This window comes from Lolium perenne, chromosome 6 (genome assembly GCF_019359855.2).
Source record: "Lolium perenne isolate Kyuss_39 chromosome 6, Kyuss_2.0, whole genome shotgun sequence".
NCBI lineage: Eukaryota > Viridiplantae > Streptophyta > Magnoliopsida > Poales > Poaceae > Lolium > Lolium perenne.
The window spans coordinates 273,335,296-273,358,218 of NC_067249.2; the positions used below are offsets into that span (position 1 = coordinate 273,335,296).

At 44.1% G+C, this 22,923-nt stretch overlaps 1 protein-coding gene and 1 long non-coding RNA gene across 2 annotated transcripts in view; both read right to left on the reverse strand.

The window, feature by feature from the left end:
- LOC127326849 (uncharacterized) overlaps positions 1-22,923 on the reverse strand; it is a 152,928-nt gene that overhangs the window by 52,739 nt on the left and 77,266 nt on the right. The gene's annotated exons all lie outside the window — the stretch shown is intronic.
- LOC127326711 (uncharacterized) lies at positions 9,239-13,154 on the reverse strand. The gene is made up of 3 exons (XR_007868099.1): positions 11,627-13,154; positions 10,891-10,982; positions 9,239-9,705 (listed from the first exon to the last, which is right to left on the reverse strand). It is a non-coding gene; the product is annotated as an uncharacterized lncRNA (long non-coding RNA).

The following is a 22,923-nucleotide window of genomic DNA, read 5'->3' on the forward strand; positions in this document are numbered from 1 at the left end:
CTCCATCTTCGATGTACTCGCGAATCGAATGAAAACGCAGCTTGATATGCTTCAGCTTCTTGTGTGACCTTGGTTCTTGTGCATTGGCGATGGCACCCATGTTGTCACAATAGATGACTAGTGGGTCCAATGCACTAGGAACCACACCAAGCTCAACAATGAACCTCTTCATCCATACCGCTTCCGATGAAGCCTCTGAAGCCGCTATGTATTCCGATTCTGTTGAAGACTTCGCCACCGTGCACTGCTTCGAGCTGCACCAGCTTACTGCAGCACCATTCAATATAAACACGTACCCAGACTGAGACTTAGAGTCATCAGGATCAGTGTTCCAACTTGCATCGGTGTAACTGGTTACAACGAGCTCTTGGTCACCGCCATAACAAAGAAACATATCCTTAGTTCTTTTCAAGTACTTCAGGATATTCTTGACCGCTGTCCAGTGTTCCATTCCTGGATCACTTTGATATCTGCTAGTCAAACTAACAGCATGTGCTATATCCGGTCTAGTACACAGCATGGCATACATGATAGAGCCTACTGCCGAGGCATAGGGGATCTGATTCATCCTCTCTCTTTCTTCTGCCGTAGCCGGACCTTGAGTCTTACTCAAGACCTTACCTGGCAACATCGGTAAGAACCCTTTCTTACTTTCATCCATTCTAAACTTCTTTAGAATCTTGTCCAGGTATGTACTCTGTGAAAGCCCTATTAGGCGTCTTGATCTATCTCTATAAATCTTGATGCCTAAAATGTACGCTGCTTCACCAAGGTCCTTCATTGAAAAACACTTATTCAAATAACCTTTTACACTGCTTAATAGTTCTATATCATTCCCAATCAATAATATGTCATCTACATATAATATCAGGAATGCTACAGAGCTCCCACTCACTTTCTTGTAAATACAGGCCTCTCCATGGCACTGTATAAACCCGAAGTCTTTGATCACCTTATCAAAGCGTCGGTTCCAACTCCTGGATGCTTGCTTTAGTCCATAAATTGAACGCTGAAGTTTGCACACCTTGTCAGCATTTTTAGGATCGATAAAACCTTTGGGTTGTACCATATACAACTCTTCCTCAATGTCTCCATTAAGGAACGCTGTTTTGACATCCATCTGCCAAATCTCATAATCGAAAAATGCAGCTATTGCTAACAAAATCCTCACAGACTTTAGCTTCGCTACAGGTGAGAAAGTCTCATCGTAGTCAACACCTTGAATTTGTCGGAAACCCTTTGCGACAAGTCGAGCTTTATAGACAGTAACATTACCATCAACATCTGTTTTTCTCTTGAAGATCCATTTATTCTCGACAGCCTTACGGCTATCAGGTAAGTCTACCAAAGTCCACACTTTGTTATCATACATGGATCCCATTTCGGATTTCATGGCTTCTTGCCATTTGTTGGAATCTGGGCTCATCATCGCTTCTTCATACGTCGCAGGGTCCTCATCATTGTTGTCCACAATCATGACATTTAGACAAGGATCATACCAATCAGGAGTGGTACGTTCCCTTGTCGATCTGCGAGGTTCAGTAGCTACCTCGCTCGAAGTTTCATGATCATTATCATTAGCTTCCTCTGTCACCGGTGCAGGCGGCACAGGAACATCTTCCGGTACTGCACTACTCTGATCAACGAGAGAAGGTTCAGTAACCTCGTTGAGTTCTACTTTTCTTCCAGTCACTTCTTTAGTGAGAAACTCTTTCTCAAGAAAGGTTCCGTTCTTAGCAACAAAGATTTTGCCTTCGGATCTGTGATAGAAAGTATACCCAATAGTTTCCTTAGGGTATCCTATGAAGACGCATTTCTCCGCTTTGGGTTCTAGCTTGTCCGGTTGTAACTTTTTTACATAGGCTTCGCAACCCCAAACTTTAAGGAACGACAGCTTAGGTTTCTTATTAAACCATAATTCATACGGTGTCGTTGCAACGGATTTAGATGGTGCCCTATTTAAAGTGAATGTGGCTGTCTCTAATGCATAACCCCAAAACGATAACGGCAAATCGGTAAGAGACATCATAGATCGAACCATATCTAAGAGAGTTCGATTACGACGTTCGGACACACCATTGCATTGTGGTGTTCCCGGCGGTGTCAATTGTGAAAGTATTCCGCATTTCTTTAAATGCATGCCAAACTCATAACTCAGATATTCGCCTCCGCGATCAGAACGCAGAAACTTGATCTTCTTGTTACGTTGATTTTCTACTTCACTTTGGAATTCCTTAAACTTTTGGAAAGTTTCGGATTTATGTTTCATGAAATAGATATACCCATATCTACTCAGATCATCTGTGAAGGTTAGAACATAACAATAACCACCGCGCGAGGCTACACTCATTGGTCCGCACACATCGGTATGTATGATTTCCAATAAGTCTGTAGCTCGCTCCATAATACCAGAGAATGGAGTCTTAGTCATTTTTCCCATTAGACATGCTTCGCATCTATCAAGTGACTCAAAGTCAAGTGACTCAAGTAGTCCATCGGAATGGAGTTTCTTCATGCGTTTCACTCCAATATGACCAAGACGACAGTGCCACATATAAGTAGAATTATCATTCAATTTAATTCGCTTAGCATTAATGTTATGAACATGTGTATCACTACTATCGAGATTTAACAGGAATAAACCATTCGTCTCAGGTGCATGACCATAAAAGATATTATTCATAAAAATAGAACAACCATTATTCTCAGACTTAAATGAATAACCGTCTTGCATTAAACAAGATCCAGATATAATGTTCATGCTCAACGCAGGCACCAAATAACAATTATTGAGGTTTAAAACTAATCCCGAAGGTAGATGTAGAGGGAGCGTGCCGACAGCGATCACATCGACCTTGGATCCATTTCCAACGCGCATCGTCACTTCGTCCCTCGCTAGGCTTCGTTTATTCCGTAGTTCCTGTTTCGAGTTACAAATGTGAGCAACCGAACCAGTATCAAATACCCAGGCACTAGTACGAGAACCAGTAAGATAGACATCTATAACATGTATATCAGATATACCTTTCTTCTTCTTGACAAGGCCGCTCTTCAGATCAGCCAAGTACTTGGGGCAATTACGCTTCCAGTGCCCCTTCCCATTGCAGTAATAGCACTCAGTATCAGGTTTAGGGCCACCCTTAGGCTTCTCAGGAGGTGCAGCAGCTTTCTTGCCGCCCTTCTTGACGTTGCCCTTCTTAGGTTTGCCTTGCTTCTTGAAACTGGTGGTCTTGTTGACCATCAACACTTGGTGCTCTTTCTGTATTTCCACCTCAGCAGATTTCAGCATGGAGAAGAGTTCAGGTAACTCCTTGTTCATGTTCTGCATGTTGTAGTTCATCACAAAGTTCTTGTAACTAGGTGGCAGTGATTGGAGTACACGATGAATACCCAGCTTGTTAGGAATCACTATCCCCAAGTCACTGAGCTTCTTCGCATGCCCGAACATAGCGAGCACATGCTCACTAACGGAGCTACCCTCTTCCATCATACAGCCAAAGAAGTGTTTCGATGCTTCATAGCTTTCCACGACCACATGAGTTTCAAAGATAGCTTTTAGCTCATGGACCAGCTCATAAGGATCGTGGTGCTCAAAACGCTTTTGGAGCTCCGCCTCTAGGCTGCACAGGATGGCACACTGAACTTGAGAGTACCGAGTTACCCGAGTCTCGTAAACATTCTTTTCGTCCTCGGATACTGCAGGTGGTGGTGGGGGACCTAGCGGTGCTTCGAGCACAAATTGCAGATTTCCACCAAAGGAGGAAAATCCTCACATGACGGAACCAGTCGGTGAAGTTGCTACCATTGCTTTTAAGCTTTTCTTTCTCTAGGAACTGGTTAAAATTGATTGATGGGGACGCCATGATCTACAACATATATTTGCAATAGTTTAGACTAAGTTTATGACAAATTGAGTTCAAATTTTAATTTAACAAAATTAAAAACTAGGTGAACTCCCACTCAAAACAATATCCCTCGCATTGTCTTAGTGATCACACGAACCAAATCCACTACACCAAGTCCGATCATCACGAGACAAGATGTAATTTCATTGGCGAACACTCAAAGTGTTCATCATATCATTCATATGATTCATGCTCTACCTTTCGGTATCCCGTGTTCCGAGACCATGTCTGTACATGCTAGGCTCGTCAAGGCAACCTTAGTATCCGCGTGTGCAAATCTGGCTTGCACCCGTTGTATGCACATGTAGAATCTATCACACCCGATCATCACGTGATGCTTCGAAACGACAAGTCTTAGCAACGGTGCTACTAAGGATGAACACTTTATTATCTTGATATTTAGTGAGAGGGATCATCTTATAATGCTACCGTCGCGATCTAAGCAAAATAAGATGCATAAAAGGATTAACATCACATGCAATTCATATGTGATATGATATGGCCCTTTTGTCTTTGCGCCTTTGATCTTCATCTCCAAAGCACGGACATGATCTCCATCATCAACGGGCATGATCTCCATCATCGTCGGCGTAGCGTCAAGGTCAATGGCGCCGTCTTCATGATTGTTCTCCATGTAGCAACTATTACAACTTCTTTGAAATACTACTCAACATGGAATTTAAAGACAACCATAAGGCTCCTGCCGGTTGCCACAATACAATAATGATCATCTCATACATATTCATCATCACATTATGGCCATATCACATCACCAAACCCTGCAAAAACAAGTTAGACGTCTCTAATTTGGTTTGCATATTTTACGTGGTTTAGGGTTTTCGAGTAAGATCCAATCTACCTATGAACATGAACCACAACGGTGATACTAGTGTTGTCAATAGAAAGAGTAAATTGGATCTTTACTATAGTGGGAGAGACAGACACCCGCAAAGCCACTTATGCAATACAAGTTGCATGTCGAGCGTGGAGCAAATCTCATGAACGCGATCATGTAAAGTTAGCCCGAGCCGCTTCATCCCACTATGCCACAAAGATGCAAAGTACACGAACTAAAGACAACAAAGCATCAACGCCCACAAAACAATTGTGTTCTACTCGTGCAACCAATCTATGCATAGACACGGCTCTGATACCACTGATGGGATTCGTAGCATAGAAAACAAAAATTTTCCTACCGCAAGAACACAATCCAAGCCAAGATGCAATCTAGAAGACGGTAGCAACGAGGGGATGAACGAGACTAACCCTTGAAGAGTTCCAAAGCCTACGAGATTAGATCTCGTTGTTGCAGAAGATGATCACTTGCCGCTTTCAAAAGCGCGTAGAAGATCTTGACGGTGCCACAATCGGGCAGCACCTCCGTACTCGATCACACGTTCGGTGTTGATGAAGACGACGTCCTTCTCCCCGTTCCAGCGAGCAGCGGAAGTAGTAGATCCTCCTTGGAATCCCGGCAGCACGACGGCGTGGTGGCGGTGTCGATGGAGATCTCCGGCGGAGCTTCGCTAAGCGTATGCGGGAGAGGTGGTGGAGGAGAGGCGGCTAGGGTTTGGGAGAGGGGGGCGCCGGCCACTATGGGGTGCGGCCAACCAGGGCTTGAGGTGGCCGGCCCCCTCCCCTTGTCCCTCTTTTTATAGGTGGAACCCCCAAGAGTTGATCTACAAGTCTTCGAATAAGACCCCAAACCAAAACCTTCCATGTGTAGGGAAACCTACCCAAGGTGGGATTCCCACTCAAGGTGGGATTCCCACCTTTCCTTGGAGGGGGGTGGCCGGCCACCTTGGTGGAGTCCACCTGGGACTCCACCCCCTTAGGGTTGGCCGGCCATGCTAGGTGGAGTCCCTTCGGGACTCCGCCTTCCATAGTGATTTCTTCCGGACTTTTCTAGAACCTTCTAGAACTTTCCATAAATGCACCAGATCATTTTCAAACTTATAAAATGACTTCCTATATATGAATCTTATTCTCCGGACCATTCCGGAACTCCTCGTGATTTCCTGGATCCCATCCGAGACTCCGAACAAAACTTCGAACTCCATTCCATATTCCATATCTACTCAAACGACATCAAACCTTAAGTGTGTCACCCTACGGTTCGCGAACTATGCAGACATGGTTGAGACTTCTCTCCGACCAATAACCAATAGCGGGATCTGGAGATCCATAATGGCTCCCACATATTCAACGATGACTTAGTGATCGAATGAACCATTTACATACGATACCGATTCCCTTTGTCACGCGATATTTTACTTGTCCGAGGTTTGATCATCGGTATCTCTATACCTTGTTCAACCTCGTCTCCTGACAAGTACTCTTTACTCGTACCGTGGTATGTGGTCTCTTATGAACCATTCATATGCTTGCAAGCTAATTAGACGATATTCCACCGAGAGGGCCCAGAGTATATCTATCCGTCATCGGGATGGACAAATCCCACTGTTGATCCATATGCCTCAACTCATACTTTCCGAATACCTAATCCCACCTTTATAACCACCCATTTACGCAGTGGCGTTTGATGTAATCAAAGTACCCTTCCGGCATAAGTGATTTATATGTTCTCATGGTCGAAAGGACTAGGTAACTATGTATCGAAAGCTTATAGCAAATGAACTTAATGACGTGATCTTATGCTACGCTTAATTGGGTGTGTCCATTACATCATTCATCAATGACATAACCTTGTTATTAATAACATCCAATGTTCATGATCATGAAACGATGATCATCTATTAATCAACAAGCTAGTTATACAAGAGGCTTACTAGGGACTCCTTGTTGTTCACATAACACACATGTATCAATGTTTCGGTTAATACAATTATAGCATGGTATGTAAACATTTATCATAAACACAAAGATATATAATAACCATTTTATTATTGCCTCTTGGGCATATCTCCAACAGTAACAACAGTCCAACCTGTGTGGCTTGCTTCTATCCAAGCTAGTTATGTAGCAGACCCTCATGCTCAGCAACTTCTTCAGAGGTTGGAAGTAGCCCCTTTGTCAGATGACCACTACACCTTGGACCATGGCATTCTGAGGTACCAAGGACGGATTTGGGTGGGCAACGATGAGCAGTTGCAACAACAGATTATCTCGGCATTTCATGACAGTCCGCAAGGTGGACACTCAGGTTTCCCTGTGACATATCGCCGTTTGATTGCGCTGTTCAAGTGGCCGTCCATGAAGCAAATGACCCGACAATATGTGCGTTCATGCTATATTTGTCAACAAGCCAAGCCGGAGCGCCTACCTCCAGCTGGGTTACTTCAGCCATTGCCTGTGCCTTCGTCTCCCTGGGAGACAGCTACTATGGACTTCATAGATGGCTTACCACCGTCCAAGCAGTACAATTGCCTACTGGTGGTGGTTGACAAGCTGACGAAATATGCGCACTTTATTCCACTTAAACACCCATACACTGCCAGCAAGGTTGCGGAAGTGTTTGTTGACAACGTTTTTCGTCTACACAGTATGCCGCAGAATATCATCTCTGACCGTGACCCCGTGTTCACTAGTCAATTCTGGCAGTCAGTCTTCAAGGCCACAGGAACAAATCTGAAAATGAGTACAGCTAACCACCCGGAGACGGACGGGCAAACGGAGCGAGTTAATCAATCTGTTGAATGCTATCTGAGGTGTTTTATCAGTGCACACCCACAGCATTGGGCTAAGTGGATATCTCTCTGTGAGTTTTGGTATAATACCAATTGGCATGCATCTCTAGGGAAAACTCCATTTGAGCTGCTCTATGGTCGACAACCGCGATACTTTGGCATCACTGCATCTGATTCTATATCATCTGCTGATACTCAAGCTTGGCTGCAGGAACGTGCTACTATTCTGGAATCTGTCCGTCAGCATCTGCTCAGAATGCAACAACGCATGAAGGCTCAAGCAGATAAGCACAGAACTGAGAGAGAATTCGCGGTCGGTGATAAAGTTTTTCTTCGTCTACAACCTTACATTCAGTCTTCTGTGGTCAGACGTCCTTCTCACAAGCTATCCTTCAAGTTCTTCGGGCCTTACTCGATTGTACAGAGGATTGGGAAGGTGGCTTATAAGTTGGCGCTACCAGAATCTAGCCATGTTCATCCGGTCTTCCATGTTTCCCAACTGAAGCCTTGCATTGGTTCGCCGCGACAGGTATTGTCCCAGTTACCTTCTCCTGACGATATGTTCCAGGTACCAGTCCGTGTGCTTCAGCGACGAGCTCGTCAAAGGGGGCACCGCACAGTGGCCCAGGTCTTGATCCAGTGGAGTGGATCGACGCTGGCTCAAGCAACATGGGAGGACTTGGACTCTCTTCGCCAACAGTTTCCTCGAGCACCTGCTTGGGGACAAGCAGGTTTTCAAGAGCGGGGGATTGTCAGCGACCCTGAAGCGCCTGAAGTACCTGAAGCAAGCGTCGCCGACAGCAACAAGGACGCCGCGCCAAGCCCAAGCAACGAAAGGCCCAAGAGGACGAAGCAGTCCCCGAAACGCTATGCCGGGAAGGAATGTGCCCGTTAAGCTGGTACCAGACGAGACGGTTATTTAGGGAGAGGAAAGCTAGTCTGAGGAGGTTATGTTGTAATTGATTAGATGAACCGGCTGTGCCGGAGAATATGCACGGGGGTGGTTGGGAGGATAATCGAGCAACACCAAATATTCTGTGAGATCTGTGTGTTTCCTGTGTTGAATTGCATCGATCCGTAGCTAGGTGCTTACAGTTACAGTATCTGAATCATGTCATTCTTGTCGTCTTTCCATGGATGGTAGATTAATGTAGTAGATAATATAAAACAAGCTGCAAGTACAACCTTAGTACTAGTAGTCGGTAAGGAAAGTACCGTATTAATATAAAGTGGCATGTAATTAATATGATACTCAAGAACTCAAACATTTAATTATTAAAAATCTATCCCTCCCATCAATAATTAGTGTCATGAGCTTGGTACAAAAGTTATATGAACCTAATCGTAAATCTCCGACACTTATTATAGGTCGGAGTGAGTACTTGAATTGCCAGGAGAAATTAGTTAACATGAAGAGCCAGTCTTGGGAAATACATGAGGTCCTCGTAAATGGAACGTAAGAAGCATTATGATAGTCTACGTGTTCAGATAAATCTTTCAACGCAGAGTGCTGACAAAACTTTCATCGCAGATAACAGGGCAGAACTTATGGTCAGGCCATCGCACGTCAATATCACTGAAGGGGGTCTCCATTGCAGCCGTCCTGGGGTCGTAGTATCCCAATGACTGACATGTGCTTAGTAAAACTAGATTTTAAAGTGCGCCTTGGCGCACGATCCCGTGAAATTCCTGTATAAATGAGAAAATGGTAATAAACTATAGGAAATTACAAACAAAGTAACAAATGTTTTATACAACCAAGAAAAATGAGAGAATATATTATAGCAACTAACATTCGTTGATTGCAATCATTCTCATTTTCTCTACATGCTTCTCCAAGGAGACACCTACATGTCTATATGCTTCTCCAAGGAGACACCTACATGTCTATATGCTTCTCCAAGGAGACACCTATATGCGTCCTGAAGCAGAAAGGTACAGAAAGGCGAGGGCAGGCCTTCCAGGGTCAGAGCCTCAGAGGAGGGGACCTAAGACTCCGGCTGCTCGTCGAAGAAGTCAGCTGAGGGGACCTGGCTCTGGCGACGTCACTGTCTGCGCTCATTGCATTGGCTTAAAAGTGGTCACTGTTGGAAAGTACCGAGGCTTGCTTAAGGCTCCAACTTCAATTTGTACACCCTAATGAGAGTAAAAACCTGAATCTTGGAGTGAAATGAATAAAGTTAATAGAACCCACATCAGGGGTGAGTTTTGACTCACCTATTTGAGATCAGAACTTGTAAAGTTAAGCTGACAAAAACCCAATAGGCCAAAAGTATTTTCAGGGAACAGGGATACCATATGTAAGTGAATGGTGGAGTTATCACAAAAGAACGACCGATGATGACACCATAACCAGCTCATACGGCATCATATACCATTCTTACATAATCATGTGACAAATACGAATAATATATCTGAATGCCATTTCACATGCTATTGTGAAAGCTAGAAGACAGGACTAAAACATCATTAAGAACAATTATTTCAACACAGTGCCTCTACGCTCCAAAAATTTCAAGCAAAATGTTATTATGTTATTAAGCCACTGTTTTGTTGGTTGCTTGTCAGAACAAAACATAAAATTACTATTAACTACAAACTCGGAATTTATTGTGGATAGTAGGCAGGAATAGTAAGAAATGGTATATTACAGTGTCATGAAACACATCTCCCCAGCTGAGATCATCAAGTAATGTGAAGAAAATAAATGTCTATTTTTCTCAAAGCTAATCAACAATTCCTAAAGAAATTATGTATCTTGTATGGAAATTCGTGAAATTGAGGGAATAATAAATAGAATACTAAGGGGTTCATAACGTACCTAGAGGGCAATTAATTCAGAAGAACATCTATTTTAGTTTTATTAAAGCCAACACTAATCATTTCTCACAGAATTGAGGCCTTAGAGTATCACCATAGAGAGAAGTATGCTGCGGATGAATGGATTTTATACATTGAGCAATCATCTCATATCAGGTAACAATAGCGTCTCCACAGAAGATATTATGTGATGCAAAAGTCTATAATAAGGAAACCGTATTTCCTACTCTAGTTTGTCATTCATTAGTAATATGAAGAGCACTTACACGGACCAGAATTGCTTAATTACAGATCTGAAACATACTAAAGCTAGCTTCTGGAAGAAACCTAATGAAGCTATGTATTATAGTTTTACCTTGATAATAATCATTTCAAGATGATAGAGAGCAGATCAGTTGCTAATATGAACTCAAACCTGCGAGGTGAAATGGCCTCACAGCTTTGAAAGAGTTTCAAATAGAAAGTATAACATTACACTGCAAAAACCATATATACTCAGATCCTTATATTGAAAGTACCTGAGGAAAAGTAGAAGTAGCTACATCTGCGGAGTTTATGTTAAACAAAGCTAATAAGTTGCACTTTTAATTACACTGAGAAAACAATAGGCCTGCATTTTGAAGCAGCAAAATTTCAAATCACTTAAATGTAGAAAAACTGACTGTTGAAATCGAAGGAAATAGAGATGTGTCTACAGGTAACATATTTTGCAAACATATATGACTGGTTTAATATGTTAATCAAAGAACATTGTTATGCACCACCAGGCAATCCTTAATTTTACCGTGTCAAATTTCAGGACTGATAATAATGAACCAACACTACTAAACATTTAAACACAATCATAACAGAAGTGATATATCAGATCAACTTCGTATCCACGGATTATGCAAATAATAAGACATACTGATATATCTATAGTTAATGTATTCGATATAACAATCCGCTTTAATGCTTTAAGCAGAAAGTTAATTATCCTTATGAAGATGCATAGGTGAGCAATAACCCCAACTCAGGGCACAATTTATTTCATTTGGAGTGGAAAATGCACCAATCATGCATGCTATAGCTTCAGTCTACTCTACCAATTTTAATATAATTTTTTAAATTGATACTATGTTAATAATGATAAAGATATGCGAAGGTGATTAAGCCAACTTTATGTTAATAATACACAGAAGAACATTATTAGATGAAAAAGACCCACACATCAGCAGCACGCATTACAGAAAACAAAAGAAATTAGACACTGACCTGAGGCTTTGAATTGCAGGGCATATATCCTTTTCCCCAAGTAGAGATGGTCGCACAGTCTCATCAATAATTCCACATTCTAGCTTGCTTGTCTCTGATCTTTCCGCCAGCTATGATGTTGTTGGCTCTATCTTTTTACCAGCATCGGTCTACAGTACATACTTCGATAGGCTTACGAAATGGCTTCTTAGGAGCAGATGTAATATGCTACCTGACATAAAATTTTCTTTTCGAGCAGAAAGTTATCCCCTATTTTATAACTGACAGGGGCAACAGGCTGTGGTACAAATGTTTCAGTTTCCAAAAAGCATCGAAGGCAATGAAACATCTCAAAGCATCTGAAGCCCCTTAGAAACACCAATAGGAAAGCATAGCAAAGAGGTGTTTCAGAACCAAACTAAAACATCATTCAACTATAAACATTATAATTTATATTGCAGTATGCTTATAAAAGGTGGCACAAATCCGTGGTCTGAGTACCAATTAAAATGAATAATGCAATAGCTTATAAATAGGAAAGGGTGTGAACATAGGAGCATACAATATAACTATTGCTGGCATGGTGATCCCCTGTAAGAAAGACATGTTCAAAACCCCATAGAAACAAAAGGAAAAATCTAGAGAATAATTTAATTTCCCGTATTTCCTATATATATAAGAGAAAGCCAATAAGCCGTTAAGCTTCAAACTGGAGACAATACACGCTGATGTTTCTGTTTGACACTCCTTAAGACACATGGATGCAATAGTACTTCTTGCAGATAACATAGCTGCAGCAAATTAGTGTAAGCAAGAATACGCAACTGCATGAACCCATTTGTGAACTGTGAACACAAACAGTGGAAGGAAAAAATATGAACTATATGAACACTAAAAACAAAACCATATGCATTCAAAATTCCAGCGGAAAAAGATAAAGTACAGAATGTGTTAGGTAGAGGATATGTGTACCTCGGTTTAAAGACACATCAGCTCATTTTCTCTACAAATATACCGAGAAAAAATAAGTGCCACCCGCGAGCCGACGGGGGAGCACTGTAGCAGTCAAAGTCACTGTCAAGGACAACAATCTACTGGTCAGCCTTGCCGAAGGGGATAAAGATGAGGATCACGCCTGCGCAGAACCTTGAACCCACCGCAATGGAGCGTCACCGAATGACCTCATCACCGAACGATGGACCAGCTGTCGGCCTCTCCCGCGCCCCGTGCTGGGACAGCGGCGGCCACCTGCTGTTCAACCACCAGCCCGCCCCGGGCCAGGACAGTGGCGGCAATCTGTCGAAGCCACCGGGGCAGCGATGTCAAATGAGATAAACTGCAGTCCAATCTTCATGGTTCTTGATCATGTGCCGGACGCATTCCATTGTCATCTTAACCAGTGCAACCAATGTAATATGCTTCTCTGAACCACAACATTCCATTGTCATCTGAACCGGTTTTAGATCAATAAAGCCAACGAAACGAGCAGTAGATGCATGAGGTTTCCTCAATGTTTCTTGGCGTCAAGAAAATGGAAGGCCACAATTACCTAACCCTTCACAACAGCCAAAAGAAATTATTAAACACTAACTACATACATGGGATTTGGCCATCCATTTATTATTCACACAAATAAAAATTTAGAAGTTATAAGTCACCTTTCCAAGAATAACCAGAGAGTGATAACCCTGCTCCATGTTGACGACAACTACAGAAATTAAAAGGGATCAGTTGGTCTAAAGTAGTTACTCAGTTTACCCCTAGCACGAAGAGGTTACCATGTCGGTCAGCGCGCAACTTCGCCTCGCTGCTTCGCCAATAGTTGTTTTCATGTACTGCAATCTGAAATATACATAGTTACGTGTGTTCGGACCCAAAATATTGGTGGCAAAATATCTGTACAAACTGTGAATAAGAAGCTGGGTAGTAAAAATAGGTACCAACCAGACAGACCAGGTGACCAGCAAGCAAAAGCATGAAGCGACCCTGGACTGAAAAGAATTATCTCCTGCGATGAAACATGGTCAAAACTGCAGCCAGAATATGATCTATAAGTTGATTTCAGAAACGATATCATAGAACAGGTCTAAAACTGTACAAAACTGGCACCAACATGTGAATTAAATTTGAAAGTGGAAGTCATATAACCAATAGTAACCTTATTTATAGCAAGCATTGGTATAAAAATATCTTACGGAGAGCAAATATGATTTTGTACTAATATCGTTACAGAACATGAGATGTTTTGCACCTCATTCAGAATGGCAAAAACAAAAATAGGTTCACAGCAGGGCATAATTTATACCTATATAGAGGTTGTATAATGTATAGGCAAGCTATCTTTGGATGCAGGCTAAATTTCATAAAAAAGAAGCTATTCAGTACATTGAACAATACATAGATTGATCTTTTCTCCTGCAGCTAGCTTGCCGTTTCATGGAACGCCATTATGTAGAAGTAAATGCACATCAGGGTTTGAAAGAGTAGTTTTTTTTGGTATTTTCTATTCGGCAGAGATGTTTAAACAATTATGTTACTTCCAAATAATTTTATGTTGATGCAATATATGTCTCTGAATTTCCTTTTTCATGTGTGTTCCGGTATCTCTACTAAAAATTACTGTCTGGGCACCTCCGTTCATATCATGTCTGCTCTGTGAAATAGATGGTTAAATTAGGATTTCATATAAAACTTTCTGTATGGAGTACTAAGTAGTTCATTCAATTGAGCCTCAATGTGAATATAAAAGTTGTGATCATGATATTATAGTTATGCTTGGAAGAATACTCATTACTCTTTCCCATGACACTTGCATGTAGAACGAAAAGGAATTGTGCCCTTATTACAAGTTGTACATGCAGAAAACCACCAGCATTGTCCAGGGGGTAAGCTTTGTGATCACAACGGTGCAGTAGAACCCGGCTTTCTGCAAAGAAAGAAAGAATAAGCATCTTCAAAAGGATGCAAACCTAATATTTAGATCAATCAGCTCTTTAATAGTTTTTGTCTCAATATCAACTTGGTAGCTTATTTGAGCAACAGACTGGCCCGGAAATGTGATGCCTGGACAACAGGAATGCTCACCTTTTAAATTATAAAAAGAAAGCAAATCCAGGTAGACAATTAACTCTATGAATCAGAGCATGACGAAGATAATATCAAGTCCTTAAATACATTGGAAGCACCTACCTTGCTTGCAGTTCATTGATTTCAGGTAGGTCTTTATTGATTTACCAACGGAATGGTGTACTGCCACCCAGTGCCCCACGATCCCCCGCATTCTACACTGGTAAACATTTTGTAAAACATTACATTGAGCATTTATAAAAAAAAAAATCTGCTACCGAGTAGTACAAAAACACATACATTAGATAATAAATAAGCGGCTGCTTGTAACAGGAAGAGACATTCATTAGATTGTATTGAACACCACACTAAATGATGTGCTCCTTGTGATTTCCTCAAATGTATGGAGAAACTGGATAAATTATTATCCAAATAAAATAATAGAGTCATGGTAGTAGGGTTTGAGAACATTTTCCATCTATGTGCATTTTTAAACTCCTTGAAAAGAGCACTCTTCAACTATCAGCACCATCAGTTAAACAAATGTCACCTCATAACACATAGCCTCTTTATATGTAGTAAAAAAACTGGAGCCAGACACGCAATCCTGCAAACCTATTTTCATTGACATAATGTTAATAAAAGGGCATTGCATTAGCTTCCAAGGGCGAGGCATCACCAAAGGCAGATCAGGGACAATGGTAGGTAACGTCTGACATCATATGTACACTGATGTTTCTCTGCTCTGTTATTGTAATATCCTATTCATGCCAGTGTACAAAATGTATACATCTCACTAAGTAAACCAAATGCTTGCATATTTAAGTTAGTATTCATATGTATATTACTTGAGAAACATATATTACACTTGGTATGTATGATAGGCAGAAAGGCAAAGCACCAATAAGTACAGTAGATGTGTGACATTGATTTGCATGGCTTCGAGATAAAACCGAATCTCACTTGAAAGATATAATTGTGCCCTGTACTCCTGTAGATCATATGAGGGAAGAGTTAAATGAGGAAGCAATGAAGACAAAAAGGAAAACAGAAAATAGAACAGGCACATGTACAGGCAAAGTGAGGGTGTGTTCTTTTTCTCATTAGCAAGAAAATCATTTCCACAACAAAAAGGAAAATAGACCAGGCACAGGTAACACAACCAGCTCTAGCAAAAAAGGCTACTTCTTTCCATCAGCGCGCCTCTTGCAAACTGAGATGTTAGTAGACCTCTTTGTGTTATTTCATAAGATGGTAATTGTGTTGTTTTAGATAAAATTAGGCATCAAGGTTACATCAACTAAAGATGAAGCAAGGTACTTAATAAAATAGAACATGAACCTAGTACATGAGGTTTGGGGAGTGCAACGTCTGTTATGACTAAAATGCAATACTTAGAAAGGCTTGAAATGTACTGTATTCTTCAAAAGGATGACTGATACAACATGACACAGCAACAGAGATCATAGTTTCTCATATGTAAAAATACCAACACAGATTAAGGCGTATGTTTCAGAGACGCATTTCATGACAACAAAATCAAGATCAACACAATTATTTAACAGTAAAAAAACAACACAAAATATTACGAGCTACCTGACATGCATCCATTGGATACAAACAGCAGGAAAGGAACAATCCCAGCCTCAGACCAATTCAACAAAAAATTACCTTGCCAAAGTTTGTTGCCAGAATTCTCCATGCAGGCTGATTGATTCTCGCAGAACAATCCTAGGTGCCTATCAATCACACGGCCATCAGCTGAAACAACCATGAACTTTGCTATCAATTAGGAAAAATTAAAAACAATATACATCACACATGAATTGGAAAGGGGATATAAAAACGTGAGGAGAGAGGGAAGAGGAAAATGGGAGACCATGAGCATCTAATCTAGCGTTGACCAGTGAGGACGGATATGCTGACGAGGTGGTCTGCAAAGGTGGGATCGACGATACCGTCTATGTGGCCTGGCTGGTGGAGATGAAGGAGCCGGCGTCGCGCCTCACAGCTCGCCGGCCGCTCATGTCCTCACCGCTAGCCGCCCACCACGTCCCAGCGCCTTGTTCCCCGGGCCATCTCCATCATGGCCTGCCAAGCCGTGCTTCCAATCGAGCCGCCGCCGCCGCGGAGACCGGCCGCGCCGCCCGTTGCCCGCGCGCCGGCGGCCCCTGCTGGAGGTCGGTCTCCTCGTCGTGCTCGTTGACGGCGCCCTCCCGGTCGCCTCCTTCTCGTGCACGGCAGCGGCGGCCTCCACCGCTCGGCGGCGCGGATCGACGCGGGGCTGTCGAGGCGGCGGCCGGCGCTCGTGTTGTTCGGCGGCTCGAGGCGACGACCTGGGGAGCGAGGGAGCAGGGCTGGAGGCGGCGGCTCAAGGCGGCGGCCGGCGACGAGAACGGGGCAGAGGCGGGGGCGGGGCGGGGACGCGAGGCAGCTAGGGTTTGTTTTGCCCTGGGGGCTCGCTTTTATACCAGGCAGCGTGAAATACCGAAAATACCCCTGCGAGAACGAACGGACGAGATGCACCGATGAAAAGATCCGACGGCTCACGTGCTCTAATCGCTGTGATGCCCCCATGGGGGGCATCTATTATACCTTTAGATACATCCATCCGTCGGATCAACAACCAATGTTGTAGTTCTCTCTGATGAATACTTCGACGAGAACTCTTTGAGTTGTGATACTCCATTGACCAGATGCCAACATCCTTCATCATCCATATGTCAATCACACTGCTGCCCTTGTTCGAACAAGACAAGCATAGTGCACCTTGAAGCTGGAGAATGGACATATGCCCGTTTTCGTGGTTGCTGCATGGAGGACCTTTTTGAACCTCAAATTCTTCGGTCTCGATGTCGAATGCCACAATCTCGTAGTTTAGTGAAACTGCCCCGAGGTTAGGCTCTACCAACCAAAAGATTTTACCGTAGGGCGTGGCACATGAGCAACAGGTCTAGGAGGAGGGTCAACTAAACGGCATTCTTGTTCATTGACGTACTGTAGTTTGCACTCAAGTTTGTACTCTCTTGTTTTGAAGTCCTTCTGCGTGTAGGTGAGAAGCACTAGATAGCACGTATATGTTATTCTTTTTGTTGTTGTTGCGGGTAACACGTGTATGTTATTCTTGGAGTCGTATCCCAACCCGGTTTGACCAGCAAAGAAGGTGCCGTCTTCAACACCATCAAGCTCAATGCGCTCAACGTATCCCTTGACAGGGTTGCATACAAAGCTCCGAGAACGTGATGTCCCTGCATTCAGACCATGACATGGCTGCGAACATACAAGATACGTAGCGTTCTGGGTACCTCCACCACCTTGGTCAATAATGTCCTGCAGATCCCTATAGCGTCCAAAGGTGGAATCGCTGATCATCATGATCCGAGGGCTTCTATTGAAATTTACATTGGCAACGTGCGACCGAATAAAATGATCATTCTTGACCATGGCACGCCAAGCCCTGCAGACCAAGGTCAAGTTGGCAACAGACCGCGTCGGCATCCACTTGAGGACGTCAAACCAAGCCTTGTGTGTGGTGACGACAAGACCATGTCTTCAATTGTGCGTCCCACGGGCACAAGGCTCTCCTCAAACAGTCCTAATCCAGGCTCATCGAAGTCATGAAAGGTGCGACCAATTGTCTCTTGTGGATTGAACATGACCTCTGGTGCGTTGCCGTTTGGGACATCCACCGTGAACACTTTGCAAGTACCCGTATCAAACATAGTCTTCTTGTTATGTCCGTCGTCCTTGTTCCACATGGCAAGTGGAGCTGCCAAGGAGGACTCCAGCTGCATCCGCTCTGGTTCTGTCCAAGCCATTGGATCGATGCGACATAGCTGTTCCCATTTTCCTTGCTCGTAGTTTCTCAACACCCATATATGGCATGGGCTGTCACCATGGTCCATAATCGATATCTCCATGGCAGATGCATAAGCAACCGTCTAGCTCCGTCATTTTGATCGGAGCATCCTTGGGATTAGACGGTGGCAACACCGAGCCGAACGTCTCCCCGCTGACGTCGAAAGCAAGGATGCCACCTTCCTGGCAAAGGAAGTGCAGACTCCCGTCTAGGAATACACCCGGGTTCTCCTCCCCGATGATGCAAGCGGGAGGTTGTTGCGCAGTAGGCCTCCAGTACGCCAGTTTGCCGAGGACGAAGATCTCGCAAAGGACCGGACTGTAGTTGTCATCGTCGTGTGCGATTGTGCTGAATATGCGTACTGCCTTGTACTCGCCGGTCACTGAGCAGTAACCAAGGCCGTAGGCTACGTGCTTGTAAAACGGTAGCATGACTTCCGCCCGAGAAGGCCGCCAGATCATCTTCTCCGGCAGTTGGCTGCTGTCGGGGAGTGCCAAGGCTGCACCGGTGCAAGGGTTGCAGACGCGGTAGCGGGTTTCCGTGCAGCGGATCAGGACGAGGCCATGGAGGGGCCTTGTGAGAGGAGTCGGCAGGTGTAAATTGTTGGGCGTCAGCTTCACGGCCGCACCACCGGGCTGCCAGGTATAAAAGTAGGATTCTTCCTCTTCTCGTCGTCAGATTCTTCTGATCTTCTTCCGGTTCTCGGGTGCTGACGTCATAGGGCTCTTCTTCCCGTGCGCTGTCGTCGTCGCCGTTGGTTTCTTGTTCCGAGGCGTTGCCGCCGTTGATGGATTCTTCTTCCGGGGTACCATCATCGTTCGTTTCTTGTTCCAGGGCGTCGTCGTCGCTGTAGAGTTCTTCTTCCGGGGTGCCGTCTGGCAGACTGAAGAAAACCTTGACCTTGTCCGGCTTGTTGCACTTGTAGAAAACGAAACATGGCTAATGTCGCGGGCCATAAGAGCCTTTTGTCCCGGCCAGCCAGCCGGGACAACGGGAACGCGACAAAAGGCTTAACCTTTTGTCCCGGCCCGATTCCCAACCGGGACATAAGGTCCACCACGTGGTAGCCGCGGGGCGCGCAGGGGACACCCCTTTTGTCGCGGGTGGTAACACAACCCGTGATAAAAGGCCCTCTACGTGGCACGCGCAGGACGTTGCTCCTTTAGGGTTCAAGGGGTACAGCCAACCCCCCCCCCTCCCCCCGTCACCGCCCCCCTTTTATTTCATTTTTTCATTTTAAAATAAAATTTTCATATATTTGTACGCTACTACAAGCTGTACACGTTCATGCATTATATATAGATCGAGCAAACAAATATTCGAAGCAAAAGTATATTCGTAGATTCACCTTACATATACATGGAGTTCACGACTACCGGGACTAGACCCCGTCGTCTATTCGAACTATTACACGGGGATCATCAGAAGCGCCTATTTAAACTAAACAAGCCGTTGTCGTCTATTATTTCGCTCATCAGAAGTCCCGCCACTTCCTCCGCAATTTCTAGTAGGTGTTGGTGTGGTTGGAGCTTCTCCCGCATGAACTCGACCTATATAGGAAAATGAGATGGGTATGACTATATCAATCTTGATAACGAAATATTGACGATAATAAATTAAAGTTATGAATGTTATTGCTTACGTTGAATCTATTATCGTCCTTCTCAGTGGTTAACATGCGAATGGACTCGCAAACGTAGTATCCACATAGATTCGTCCCCTGTGGCTGCTGGGCGCACGGTACAGGAGTAAATGTTAGATTCTCTGCGAAGTCACCCTTAACCACCTTCTTGAAGCATCTCCAAACCCTGCCAGGCAAAAGAATGATTGAATGAGTGGATAATTAATTGATATCTCACGAAAGATATAGCGCGACAATGATAGAAATTACCTCTGGAGCAACTGCTGCAAGTTGCGGAACCCTTCCAGGCCTCTACTCAATGAGTCCCTTACTTCAACTATTCCCTTATCAACTTGAATGTCTAGCAGAATCCAGTGGAAACTGCACATGTTTATATATATACGTCATGAATTACACTTAACATCGAGTAAGAAAAATTGAATGTGTACAACAGAGTAAGACTCTCACCTGTAGTTGTAAGGAAACAGTATTGAATCACATAAATGTTGCTCCGTTATAAACCTTAGTAGGTTTCCCTCCGTTTCTTCGTCTTTATCCCTTACCGTGTCATGATGTACTTTATCTGGGTCAACAAACCTAATATTGGTTATCTTCTTTCTTCTGCATTCATCGATCTTCAGTCTGCATAAGAGAGTACATAAGGATATAATGAGTATATGCAATGAATATGAACAACTGAATGAACAGGAACTTATATGTAGTCAACAACTTACAAGCAATAGCAACTCATGAGAGATTTGTCGAGGGCGTCTAAATTGAATAACTTCCAGAGTTCGGAAATCTCAATATGGAGATCCTCCCTTCGAAAGTAATATTCTACTGGGATATTCGCCACGATGAATCTTTTGTTCTCCTTGCATGCATCAAGGTACCACTGATGTAAATTCCGCATATGCGTTGGCAGTTCTTGCAGCCTCTTTTTGCTGACCAAGTCGGCCCCGTAGGCAAATTTAGGGGCTATATCAGCAATGGGTAGTGCAGCATCTTGGGAACTCAGCAATTCCTCCAAAGTACAATTCATTTGAGCCGCTAGCGCCGCAGCTGCTTCCATATCGAAACCACCATGTTCCTGTTACACCGAGGGAACATCTAACACTTTGAGGGGTGGGATCGATTGTTTGGCCTATTCTCCGAGTTGGGGAACGTCCTTTCTTTTTCTACTTGCTGTCGCTTGCTTGGCCTTGAGGGGTGCACTTTTTGTACTTGATTTCTTCCCGGCTACACTTTTAGTTGATGATTTGCTCGTGCTAGCACTATTCTTCTCTTTGCTCTGCTCAATTACCTTCGCAAGTGTGCGTGTATAGCCATCCTTCTTCTCGTGTAACTCATATTGCGATGGTGTGTTCAGAAAATCAAGAGCATATGCTTTTTGCTTCTCGGTGTATGATGCTGGGGGCTTGGGTTTTTCCTTATGAAAATGTTCATGCAGTTGTTTCTTTATGTAAGGGTATTTTACCCTTATCCATTATTTTGGTAACAATGACACCTTGCTAGAGTATTTGGTCTAATACAAGTCTATGAGATTATTCCCAGGTATTAGCCAAATAGGCATAATGGTGTATCAATGGAACAAGAAGGTAAAGGGAGACCCCCCACTTCGACAAAAATAAAGAAGGACTCCTCAGCACCTGGCCGGACACTGGCCTGGTCAGACCGGCCGTGGCACCGGCTAGCCCGGCGCCGACCGGCCCCTGGACCGGTGCACACCAGGCACAGTCCAGGGGACTTCTCCCCTTCGCCTGGTGCCTGCCCGGCTGGCCGCCTGGTTTCGACCGGCGTCGTCCGGTCCCTCGCCTGGTCGGACCGGGCTGTGGACTGGCTGTCCCGGCTCGGACCGGCTTCAGCTCTGGCGACAACCGAGGGCCATGTACCGCGCGACAAGTTCGGCCCCGGTCACGGCCCGACGCCTGGTCCGGTTTGGACCGGACGGTCCGGCCCCAGGCTCGGTCTGACCGGCCCTTGCACCAGGTGGTCCGGCCCCAGGCCCGGTTGACAGGGTTTTCTCGAAGAAATGCTGAGGTGTCAAGTTGCAACGGCCAGATTTCAAGTGACACTATAAAAACCCCTTATCCTACCTCTGAATAGTTAGGCACAACACTACAAGCTGTTCTTGAGCTCTCTCTCTCTCTCTCTCACTCCATTGATAGAAACACCAAAAGCCTCAGATCTCCCTCCTCCTCCACCCAAACTCAAATCCCTCCGGGGAAAAGATAGAGGAGGTCTTGATCTATAGTTCCACCGAGCCAAATCTTGTTCCCCCTTGTATTCATCAAGATACTTGCTCTCTAGGGTTCCTTGGAAACCCTAGGTGGGAAAAAGAGGTCCGGAAGCATCCGGGTTGTGGATTTGCTCTTGACAAGATTGTGAAGGTTTGGAGGCTGCCTCAAAGTCTACCACAAGTGAGTGAGCTATTCCTTCGTGGAATAGACTCCGGAGAATAGGGTGAGCCTTCGTGGCGTTGGGGAATCCTTCGTGGGACCTCCACCCCTCCAAACATGACGTACCTTTTGCAAAGGAAGGGAACACGGGAATAAACCCTCGTCTCCGTGTGCTATCGGTTATCTCTAACCGAACTCCTTACTTGTGATATAACTGCCTGTGAGAGCCTTCGTGCTTGAGTTACTCGTATCATCATATAGGGTGTCTCACCTAGTTTGCATTAGGCTAACCTTTATATTCCGCAAAGCCTAATATTGCAAAGAAAGAATTAAAATTTGTAGAAACCTATTCACCCCCCTCTAGGTTTACCAT